At 43.5% G+C, this 12421-nt stretch overlaps 4 non-coding genes across 4 annotated transcripts; 3 read left to right on the top strand and 1 right to left on the bottom strand.

The window, feature by feature from the left end:
• The first annotated feature begins 1037 nt into the window (after nucleotides 1-1037).
• trnak-cuu (transfer RNA lysine (anticodon CUU)) lies at nucleotides 1038-1110 on the top strand. The gene has a single exon. It is a non-coding gene; the product is annotated as a tRNA-Lys (tRNA).
• Nucleotides 1111-1188: 78 nt separating this feature from the next.
• On the top strand, nucleotides 1189-1271 carry trnal-cag (transfer RNA leucine (anticodon CAG)). The gene has a single exon. It is a non-coding gene; the product is annotated as a tRNA-Leu (tRNA).
• Nucleotides 1272-8569: 7298 nt separating this feature from the next.
• On the top strand, nucleotides 8570-8643 carry trnan-auu (transfer RNA asparagine (anticodon AUU)). The gene has a single exon. It is a non-coding gene; the product is annotated as a tRNA-Asn (tRNA).
• Nucleotides 8644-11737: 3094 nt separating this feature from the next.
• Nucleotides 11738-11810, bottom strand: trnak-cuu (transfer RNA lysine (anticodon CUU)). The gene has a single exon. It is a non-coding gene; the product is annotated as a tRNA-Lys (tRNA).
• Nucleotides 11811-12421: the final 611 nt, after the last annotated feature.

The raw sequence follows: 12421 nt of genomic DNA, 5'->3' as shown, positions 1-12421 counted from the left end.
GTGGGTTTGAGCCTCACGTTGGGCGAGTACCGTTTTAAACTTTTATGCTGCTTCCACCGGTGAGCCCCAGCTCTGGCACTTCCCACACCCCCTCCGTCTCACCGCGCACGATGGGGCCGCGCCCGGGATGAATATCTCCAATTAGGTTTCCGCCCCAGTCGCAGCATGAAATGGTCCTTATCAAAGTCACAAATGATACTCCATGTGACTACCACCATGATAAACTATCCCTGCTCATCCTTCTCAAATACAATATCTCACCGTGCTGTTATGCTGTTCGACGAGTTTCCTCTCTCTGCTCTTATTTGCAATGTGTTGCTTTTCCGACTGATAACACTTAGTATCATCGTATTATGTTAGTCCACAAGAGGAGATCATTCGGCCCATCGTGCCTGTGCTGGGTCAAACACACGTATTCGTTCAAAATTCGTTCAGAGATGGATTGAGTGCCTTGATATCAGAAAATTGCCTGAACCCCCACAGTCTGCAGCTTTCCTCCTTGCTATCAACCACATGGCCTATTTTTGTGTCACCCGCAAATTTCTTAATCATGTCCCCTAAGTTTCGGTCCAAATCGTTAATGCAGAGCACAAAAAGCAAAACACCAAGTACCGAGCCCTGCGGCACCCCACTGGAAACAGCCTTCCAGCCACAAAAACACCCGTCGACCATTACACTTTCCTTCCTGCCACCGAGCTAATTTTGGATCCAATAAGCCACATTCCCTTGGATCCCATGGTCCTTTCCTTTTTTGACCAATCTACCATGTGGGAACTTTTCAAAAGCCTTGCTAAAATCCATGTAGACGACATCAAATGCGCTACCCTCATCGATCCTTCTTATCACCTCCTCGAAAAATTCAATCAGGTTAGTCAGACACAACTTCCCCATAACAAATCCATGCTGACTGTCCTTGATTAGTCCGTGCCTTTCGAAGTGACAGTTCATCCTGTCCCTCAGAATTGATTCCAATAATTTGAAATGGAGTCTTTCGCCTGCTTGCTGCAATTAAAGATAAGGCGGTTATGTGCATTCAGGCCCGGCTAGCTCAGTCGGTAGAGCATGAGACTCTTAATCTCAGGGTCGTGGGTTCGAGCCCCACGTTGGGCGAGTATCATTTTAAAGTTTTATGATGCGTTCACTGGCCAACGGTGCGGAATTGATGCAGAATGAAACGTTAAATTTGTAGTCAGGATGGCCGAGCGGTCTAAGGCGCTGCGTTCAGGTCGCAGTCTTTTCTGGAGGCGTGGGTTCGAATCCCACTTCTGACATTACTTATTTTTTACTAAGACGTGGAAGTATATTATTTGTGGATTGGCCTGCAGCTGATTTTTCGACCAAGTTGATTTGCTCCTCCCACAAAAGCAATTGGCTTTGTCATGGATATGTGACTTGAGAAGTTTCCAACGGTGAAATGTTTGACATATTAATGACCTGGACAAAGAAATAGAACAGCAGTGGAAACATTTAAAACGGTGATCAATAGAGTCCAGGAGAAAGATATCCCACTAAAAAGCAAGAACAAACTTGCCACAAATGAAACACCAGGGATGAATAAAGAAATAAGGGCAAAATTGAAACTGAAGAAAAAGGCACACACTGGACAATAAAGGAGAGAGGGGAATGTGAAAAGACAGGGAAAGAAGTCTAAAGAATTATTGGAAAGGCGAAAAGGAATATCAAAAAAGCAAAGTATTCTCGACACATCAACAGCCAAAGAAAATTTAGGATAGGAATTGGGCCACTAAGGGATACACACGACAAACTCACAGGCAATGACAGCGAAATGGCAGATATATTAAATAATCACTTTTCTTCAGTATTTACCAGGGAGACTAGTATTGTGGGCATGACAGTCGAAGAAGAGATCAAAAAATATGTAAAGACATTTAAGATCGAAGGGGGGGAGATAATTGATAATCTCATCAAATTGAGAGAGGAAATTTCCTGTTAGGAGCCTAACCAGAGTTTCAATCCGCTCACCCACGCTAATTTCCGTATTACTGTTCAGGAGCTCATTCCACAGGGACACGATTACTGTCCTCCATTTAGAGAGGCTCAGTGAAAGGCGGAAATTGATCTATTAATAGAATCATAGAATAGGACAGCGCCATTCGAATGACATTCGGCCCATCGTGCCTGTGCCAGCTCTCTGAAAGAGCTGTCCAGTTAGTCCCACTCGCCTGCTGTTTCCCCATAGCCCTGATAATGTTTCCATCCAAGCGTTTATCCAATTCCCTTTTGAAAACTGTGAGTTAAGAAAAACAATATTGAAAGGGGTGCTGGGGCCTCTGCAGCGTCGATGTAGAGTGTGTGATGATTGAAGTTATCAAGATGGTTGCTTTACACATGGTATGATGTGCAATCATCCTGAAATATCTTCAATATCCAATACAAATTGAATTGCAAACCTGGCGGACAATCATTGGAAAACAAGTCACGAGTGAACGCAAATCATCTGGGACCCGTTTTCAGCCTCACGGCACTTTAAATAAAGAGAAATAACTTTGCATTGAAAAGATTTGGAACTTGCATCTGTGCCTTTATCTGTTCCATTTCTTAAAGTTGCTGGTGTCTGATGATGTACACGCCTCTGCTCCCTCCATTGAACAAGGAAGGAGGTGTTTGACGATGACGGGACCTGTTGGTTATGAGCTTATCCTTTACATTGAGTCGGTTCGCGTCTTCTGAACGGCGTCAGCTTTAGCCCAGCGGTGAACTTCGCAACAAACAAGTTCATCACCGTCTCACCGCGGGCGCTGACTGACACGTTTATTGTTATTTCTTTCAGTCCTATATAAATAGTGACCGTGATTTTAAATTTGCACTAAGTGATTTTGAAGTAGTCTCCTTTAAATTTTTCAAAGGTGACCCCTAATTTATGATAGTCCGGACATTTCACCAGCCGTGTTGAAAACAAAACATGTCTTTACCTTTTGCGTCTTTTTTCGAAAGGCAAAAAATATATTTCCCGTGACCTCTGATGGATGGACGAGTGCATTTCAGAAAGCTGAAGCAAGTTCACCGAGCTTAAATCGTCTGACCACGTTAAAGGCGATATATATATATGTGTGTGTGCAAATAGTTGCTGTCTGTTTCTGTGGTTGTCTTTTTTCTGTGTGTGTCCATCTGCAGGTCGATTTTGAATCAATACCAGTGTTCGTGTCAGTTTGTTGCATGAAATAAATGAGGTTATCAGGCGCTCCCCTCCCTGCCACTGGGTAGGTACTGAGTCAGGGTTTAGACCAAACATCTGTTTCGTTTTGTGTGAAAAAGCAATTAAAACATTCATTCGGGAATTATCCAGTCTCATGTGAGCGGTGAAAGAAACAGTGACCCCGATGTGATTTGAACACGCAGCCTTTTGATCTGGAGTCAGACCTTTGCGCCTCGCACTCTGAAGACAGGATCCTGGATGTTATTATATTTTTTGAATGTTTCTCAAACACCGTTTCATATATTGGTTAAATAGATAGGGCTTATCAAATCTCCGCCAGATCCCACCGGGTGTGAGACAGTCTTGAAAGCAGCCTTCACCCCGAATATCACGCTGGCATTCATCGCCTGCTCCCAGCGGACTGCATGAACAGGGCTGGGAGATATGGACTTTGTTCACATCATTCAGCAATGTGAATCGTTAAATATTTAATCATTTTTAATGGGGACAAGGTTTACAAAATGCTCCCGCCCAGTTCCGAACGGGGGACCTTTCGCCTGCTCGGCAAACGTGATAACCACTATACTACGGAAAACTGATGCTTCAAGCTCTGTGATATGGATATAACCCCTCAGCGAAACTAATTTCCGTATTACTGTCCAGGAGCTCATTTCACAGGGATACATTTACTGCGCTGTATTTCGGAAGGCTGCAGAGAAGGATCGGTGGCAATGGTCAGGCAGGGAATCCCAGAGCATCGCGCCCACACAAACATTTCACTGTTTTTTTCATGTACCTGTTATCCGACCGCAGTTTAAACTATTGCGAATGGCATGCTCAGATGATATTGTTCATTGAGTGTTTTCTTGCTCGAAACATCAGCCTTTACGGTTAACAGCCGAACGCGCTAACCGATTGCGGCACAGAGACCAACCGGTGTGGGTTCTTGCAAGATACACGAAAGCAGCGTGTCACCTGGCCAAAGTTTCATGTTGCAGCCACAGAAATGTAGTTGTCCATTATCAGTGTTACTTTTCCAGAAATAAAGGAAGGAACATTGTTTGTGGAAACATGGAAACGGTTTGATCTCGCTCACAGCATCGATATCACCGCCAACCAGCTCTCCTGCAACCGGCGCGCTAATCGCTGCTTTGTCTGTTACTTATTAGCACTGCGGGAGAGCCTTCGTCACACGGATTGCAGCGGTTCAACAAGGCGGCTCACCACCACCACCTTCTCAAGGGTAATTAGGGATGGGCAATAAATACCGGCCTCGCCAGCGACACCCACATCCCATTCACGAATAAAAAAAAATATTAATTTCAGATTCTGCATCAGTTTGAGGTGCTGTATTTGATTAAGCTGTTGTATTTGTTTGAGGTACTTTATTGCTTTGAGATACTGTATTAGATTGAGATGCTGTATTAGTTTGAGGTATTAATTTATGTTTCAGGTTCTGTTTCGGTTTGAGGTACTGTATTAGTTTAAGGTGTTGTACTTGATTGAGGTACTGTATTAGTTTGAGGTTCTTTATTAGTTTGAGATGATGTATTAGCTTGAGGTATTATATTAGTTTCAGATTCTCTATCCGTTTCAGGTATTGTATTAGCTTGAGGTACCGTATTAGTTTGAGGTACTCTTTTAATTTGAGAAGCTCTATGAGTTTGAAGTGTTATATTAGTTTGGGGTATCTGTATTGTAAGGAAAGAGTTAGTCTTTATATTGAATTAATATTAACCTTTACCATTTGCCTCTTAAGTAAGGAAGTATAAATCTCTGTTGGGAGAATGAAACTACAATCATCAGACAGATTTGCTTCATTTTATATGCATGCATATGTTTAATATAGAGACGAGTAGATTCTGAAGTCCAGAAACTCTTGGATCGGAGCTGATATCATAATACTCATAAGTTTAATTATCCTTTTGATATAAACAATTCTCTGACAATCATAACAAGGCCTTTAAATCATTCAGAGCTGGTGTGTATGTGTGTCAGACAGCATTGTGTGCTATTCGTCTTACCAGCTTCACAGGGAAGCAGGAGAGGTGTGAGATATGTATGATTGCTACGTATCATTCCAAGCTGATGCAGCGGGAAAGGGCTGTACTGGTGAGAGACAAACACCATTCTGCTCTCTGGTCAATGGGCAAGGCCATATGTTTTAACTAACAAGTTCAAAAGTTATAGTTATAATTAATGTCTAAAGCAGAACACCTGGCTGTGTGGAAGGAGCCTGTTTGCACCACAAGGCTGCATCTAGTGGAGGAGTGTAGTTAGGTGATGAGGGAAGTGATACTCTGATGACATCGAAAATTCTGGAAACCCTCAGCAGGTCAGGCAGAATCTGTGGAGAGAGTAACAGAGTTAATGTTTCAGGTCAATGACCTTTCATCAGAACCACGTTGGGCAGTTGTGTTTGGTAATAGTATGAAACATTGGAATTGTTTCACTCATGTGGGGTGATTTGGGTACTTTTCTGTCTTTGGAAGTTGAAGAGTAAAATAAGGGCTCGTCCGGGATCTCTCACATATTTGGATCGACAACCCCGAAGCGAGAATCATACCTCTAGACCAACGAGCCCGTTGATAAAAACTAATGCATTCAAGAGCCAGCCGTCTTAAAACCCTTTTTGTTGGCTATCCTTGATAAGCAATTGTGAGGACAGGTTGCAAAGACCAGACTTGCATTCCCTTGAGTGCAGAATATTAAGGGGTGATCTAATTGAGGTGTTTGGATTATTAAAGGATTTGACAGGGCAGATAGAGACTATTTCCTCTGGTGGGGAGAGTCCAGAACAAGGGGGCATAACTTTAAAATTAGAGCTGGGCCGTTCAGGGTTGATGTCAGGAAGCACTTCTTCACACAAAGGGGAGATTGATAGATTTTGGGGCTAATTCTGGAGTTTAATGACTTTGACATTTTTTCCCTGTGACTTGGAGAGTTTCGATCGATGAAATATTCGTGAAAAGAGTCAGTGCAAAGAGAGTCAACAGTTCATGTTTTCCCTTGACACTTCCTTCAGAGCTAAGAACGAAAAGTTTGTCATTTCCATCGTGTAGCGGTTATCATGTTCACCAGTTACACGCAGAAAGTCCCCGATTTAACCTAGGAGGGAAGCATGTTGTTGGGACTTGCTCCCCATAAACCTTCAGGGTCGAGTTTGTTCATGCATGAAAGGGGCTACAAACCTTTTTAAATTTAACAACGGCTACACCAGATTCCTGGTATAATAAGCACTAAACACTTTTAAGCAGACTCCTAAAATACAGTATGTAAAACGGGAAGGGATAAAAGTTCATGACATACAAAACACAAAGATTTATTGACGTTTTAATTGTCACTTGGCAAACAAGTTAGCATTTCCTTCAGTGTGCAACAGAACGTATTAATGGCGATTAAAAAAACATTAAATGTCTCACAGACTTGAATTATTTTTGTGCAATGAACTATTCCCAACCACAAGGGAACACTGCATCAAACATATATATTTAAGTATATAATAAGTATATATAATATATATATATATATATATATATATATATATATATATAATCTATGCCATCAGTAGACCTCGTGGTGAAACGGTAGCGCGTCTGACTCTGGATTCTGAAGGCTGCGTATTTAAATCATGTCGAAATCACTACTTCTTATACTATTCATATCAGCCTGGATAATTTCGGAATCAGTGCGTTTTAATGATAAACGAAACTTTGCTCACTAGTTCATTGTTCATTGCTCCCTGTCATTGATAATTGAAATGAAATATTAATCTGGCAAAGCCGGAGAACAAAATGTTAAACAAGCGAAACAAATACTGAGCAAAATTAATTGCAATGTTTGGGGGGAAGTGCAGCTGAAAAGCAGAAGATCTGAATGGAATGATCAATGATTGAGCGGAATACATTGCTCGACTTGTTACTCGATTGCCTTCTTGCACAGCACCTCACAAACCCGTGACCTCAACCACCTAGAAGGACAAAGGCAGCAAGTACATGGGAATAACACCACCTGCACGTTCCCCTCCAAGTCACACACCATCCCGACTTGGAAATATATCGGCCGTTCCTTCATCGCCGTTGGATCCTGGAACGCCCTACCTAACAACACTGAGGGAGAACCTTCACCACACGGACTGCATCGGTTCAAGAAGACGGCTCACCACCACCTTCTCAAGGGCAATTAGGTTTGGGCAATAAATTCTGGCCTTGCCAGCGACACCCACATCCCATGAACGAATAAAAAAAATCTCTGTGCTCCTCCAATTCTGGCCTCTTGCGCATCCCCGATTTAAATCGCTCCACCATTGGCGGCTGTGCCTTCAGCTACCTAAGCTCTGGAAATGCCTCCTTAAACCTCTCCGCCTCTCTCTCCTTTAACACATACCTTAAAACCTACCTCTTCGACTAAGCTTTTGGTCACCTGTCCCAATATCTCCTTATGTGGCTTCGTGTCAAATTTTGTTTAATAACGCTCCCGTGAAGCACCTTGTGACGTTTTACTACGTTAAAGGCGCTAGACAAATGCAGGCTGTGTCCTCTGGTTATCGACCCTCCTGCCAATGGAAACAGCTTCTCCCCATCCATTCTATCAAAATCCCCTCATAAGTTTGAATACCTCCATTAAATCTCCCCTTAACATTTTTTTGCTCGAAGGAGAACAATCCCAGATTGTCCAGTCTCTCCACATAACCCATCCCTGGACACGATGCAAGGCGGAGGTTTGCAACCAGGTTTGCAAATTATTGCCAGTCGGGAGCTGGACAAATCGAAAGGAACCGAAATGACAAACAGCTTTGTGAATCTATAGATACGCTTTGGGAAACGGAATTGGAGGCGAATAAAAGACTGACCAGACAGGCGGCCAAGACGCAGCTGAGTCGGCATGTCCCCCTGGAACAGTTACTCTGATGTTGTGGGTGAAATTAAGAGGTCGGAGCCATTTAAAGCGCTCCCAGTTACTGCAGATCAGGGATCAAAACCTGACATCAACGATCAAAACCTGACATCAGCGTCCGGACGCTCAGAATGATTTTTCTTTATTTGTTCATGGGATGTGGGCGTCGCTGGCGAGGCCGGCATTTATTGCCCATCTCTAATTGCCCTTGAGAAGGTGGTGGTGAGCCGCCTCCTTGAACCGCTGCAGTCAGTGTGACGAAGGTTCTCCCACAGTGCTACTCAGTAACAGACAAAGCACCGGTGGGCGCGCCGGTTGCAGGAGAGCTGGTTGGCGGTGATATCGATGCTGTGAGCGAGACCAGACCGTTTCCATGTTTCCACAAACAATGTCCCATCCTTTATTTCTGGGAAAGTAACACTGATCGTGGTCAATTTCATTTCTGTGGCTGCAACATGTAACTTTGGCTCGGTGACACGCTGCTTTAGTGTATCTTGCAAGAAAAAGAACCGCATGGTCTCTGTGGCGCAATCGGTCAGCGCTTTCGGTAATTAACCGAAAAGTTGGTAGTTCGAGCCCACCCAGAGACGAAAGTTGCATCTTTTTTTCCCACTTTCGGATTCATTGCCTCATTCTGGAAGCCCTCAAGCCGGTGTCAGGTTTTAATTCCTGATCTGCAGTAACTGGGAGCACTTTATATGACTCCGATCTCCGAATCTCTTTTCAAGTTTTCTAATGTGTGATTTGGCTGCAAGAAAACACTCTGTGAACAATGTGATCTGAGCATGCCTGATTCGCCATAATTTACACTGCCGTCGGATATCAGGCACATGAAAAAAAACAGTGAAATGTTTGTGTGGGCGCGATGCTCTGGGATTCCCCGCCTGACCATCGCCACCGATCCTTCTCTGCAGCCTTCCTAAATACAGCGCAGTGAATGTATCCCTGTGAAATGAGCTCCTGGACAGTAATAAGGAAATTAGTTTGGCTGAGGGGTTCTGTCCCGAACACGGCGTATCAGGTGTTAGGTTTCCGGAGTGTAGTGGTTATCATGTTCACATAACACGCGAGAAGTCCCCGGTCCAAAACCGGCGAAAAACATTTTGAAACGTTGCTCCCATTAACAATGAGTAAATATTTAATGATTCACACAGCTGATTCAATGTGAACAAAGTCCATATCTCCCAGCCCTGTTGTTGAAGTCCGCTGGGAGCAGGCGATGGAAGCGAGGGTGATATTGGGGGTGAAGGCTGCTTCCAATACTGTCTCATTCCCGGTGGGACCTGGCGGAGATTTGATAAGCCCTATCTATTCAACCAATAAATGAAACGGTGTTTGAGAAACATTCATATGCATAATAACATCCAGGACCCTGTCTTCAGAGTGCGTGGCGCAAAGGTCTGACTCCAGATCAAAAGTCTGCGTGTTCACATCACATCGGGGTCACTGTTTCTTTCACCACTCACATGAGACTGGATAATTCCCGAATGAAGATTTTAATTGCTGTTTCACAAAAAAAACAGAAGTTGGGTCTAAACCCTGACTCAGTACCTACCCAGTGGCAGGGAGGGGAGCGCCTGATAACCTCATTTATTTCATGCAACAAACTGACACGAACACTGGTGTTGATTCACAATCGACCTGCAGATGGACACACACAGAAAAAAGACAACCACAGAAACAGACAGCAACTACATGCATAAATATATATATACATATATATATATATATCTGTGCATAGCGCCTTTAACGTGGTCAGACGATTTAAGCTCGGTGAACTTGCTTCAGCTTTCTGAAATGTACTTGTCCATCCTTCAGAGGTCACGGGAAATATATTTTTTGCCTTTAGAAAAAAGACGCGAAAAGCAGAGACATGTTTTGTTTTCAACACGGCTGGTGAAATGGCCGGACTATCATAAATTAGGAGTCGCCTTTGAAACATTGAAAGGCGACGACCTAAAAATCACTTAGCGCAAATTTAAAATCACGGTTACTATTTATTTAGGTCTGAAAGAAATAACAATAAACATGTCAGTCAGCGCCCGCGGTGAGACGGTGACGAACTTGTTTGCTGCGAGGTTCACCGCTGGGCTAAAGTTGACGTTTATAGAACGCGAACCCACTCAATGTGTAGGATGAGCTCATAACCAACAGGTCCCGTCCACGTCAAACACCTCCTTTCTTGTTCAATCGAGGGAGCAGAGGCGTGTACATCATCAGACGCCAGCAACTTTAAGAAATGGAACAGATAAAGGCAAAGATGCAAGTTCCAAATCTTTTCAATGCAAAGTTATTTCACTTTATTTGAAGTGCCGCGAGGCTGAAAACGGGTCCCAGATGATTTGCATTCACTCGTGACTTGTTTTCCAGTGTTTGTCCGTCAGGTTTGCAATTCAATTTGTATTGGATATTGAAGATATTTCAGGATGATTGCACAACATACCATGTGTAAAGCAACCATCTTGATAACTTCAATCATCACACACTCTACATCGACGCTGCAGAGGCCCCAGCACCACTTTCAATATTGTTTTTCGTAACTCACAGTTTTCAAAAGGGAATTGGATAAACGCTTGGATGGAAACTTTTTCTGGTCTATGGGGAAACAGCAGGCGAGTGGGACGAACTGGACAGCACTTTCAGAGAGCTGGCACAGGCACGATGGGCCGAATGGCATCCGAATGGCGCTGTCTTATTCTATGATTCAATTAATAGGTCAATTTGTGCCTTTCACTGAGCCTCCCGAAATGGAGCACAGTAATCGTGTCCCTGTGAAATGAGCTCCTGAACAGTAATACGGAAATTAGCGTGGCTGAGCGGTTTGAAACTCTGGTTAGGCTCCGAACAGGAAATTTCCTCTCTAAGTTTGATTAGCTTATCCATTATCTCCCCCCTTTCCATCTTAAATGTCTTTACATAATGTTTGATCTCTTCTTCTACTCTCACGCCCACAATACCAGTCTCCCTGGTAAATACTGAAGCAAAGTGATTATTTAATATTTCTGCCATTTCGCTGTCATTGCCTGTGAGTTTGTCGTGTGTATCCCTTCGTGACCCTATTCCTATCCTAAACTTTCTTTGGCTGTTGATGTGTCTAGAATTCTTTGTTTTTTTATATTCCTTTTTGCCTTTCTAATAGTTCTTTAGACTTCTTTCCCAGTCTTTTCACATTCCCCTCTCCCCTTTATTGTCCAGTGTGTGCCTTTTTCTTTAGTTTCAATTTTGCCCTTATTTCTTTATTCACCCCTGGTGTGTCATTTCTGGCTAGTCTGTTCTTGCTTTTTAGTGGGATATATTTCTCCTGGACTCTATTGATCACCGTTTTAAATGTTTCCCACTGCTGTTCTATTTCTTTGTCCAGGTCATTAATATGTCAAACATTTCACCGTTGGAAACTTCTCAAGTCACGTATCCATGACAAAGCCAGTTGCTTTTGTGGGAGGACTGAATCAACTTGGCAGAATAATCAGCTGCAGCCCAATCCACAAATAAAATATTTCCACGTCTTAGTAAAAATACGTTATGTCAGAAGTGGGATTCTAACCCACGCCTCGAGAAGAAACTGCGATCTGAACGGAGCGTCTCAGACCACTCGGCCACGCTGACGACCGATCTCTCATTTCATTCTGCATAATTTCTGCACTGTTGGCCAGTGAAAGCAACATAAAAGTTTAAAATGATACTCGCTCAACGTGGGGCTCGAACCCACGACCCTGAGATTAAGAGTCTCATGCTCGACCGACTGAGTGAGCCGAGCCTGGGTTTTTTTAATCGCCTTATCTGTTATTGCAGCAAGCAGGAGACGGACTCCATTTCAAATTATTGGAATCAATTCTGAGGAACTGTCACTTCGAAAGGCACGGACTCATCAAGGACAGTCAGCATGGATTTGTTAAGGGGAGGTCGTGTCTGACTAACCTGATTGAATCTTTCGAGGAGGTGACAAGGACGATCGATGAGCGTAGAGTAATTGATGTAGTCTACATCGATTTTAGCAAGGCTTTTGAAAAGTTCGCACTTGGCAGATTGGTCGAAAAAGTAAAGGCCCATGGGATCCAAGGGAATGTGGCTTATTGGATCCAAAATTAGCTCAGTGGCAGGAAGCAAAGGGTAATGGTCGACGGGTGTTTTTGTGGTTGGAAGGCTGTTTCCAGTGGGGTGCCGCAGGGCTCGGTACTTGGTCCTTTGCTTTTTGTGGTATACATTAACGATTTGGACCTAAACTTAGGGGGCATGATTAAGAAATTTGCGGGTGACACAAAAATAGGCCGTGTGGTTGATAGCGAGGAGAAAAGCTGCAGACTGTGGGGGTTCAGGCAATTTTCTGATAACAAGGCACTCAATCCATCCCTGAACTTATTTTGAACG

Source organism: Heptranchias perlo, unplaced genomic scaffold (genome assembly GCF_035084215.1).
Source record: "Heptranchias perlo isolate sHepPer1 unplaced genomic scaffold, sHepPer1.hap1 HAP1_SCAFFOLD_52, whole genome shotgun sequence".
Taxonomy (NCBI): domain Eukaryota; kingdom Metazoa; phylum Chordata; class Chondrichthyes; order Hexanchiformes; family Hexanchidae; genus Heptranchias; species Heptranchias perlo.
Note: the sequence above shows the minus strand (reverse complement) of the source record. Positions and strands in the feature narration are given on the sequence as shown.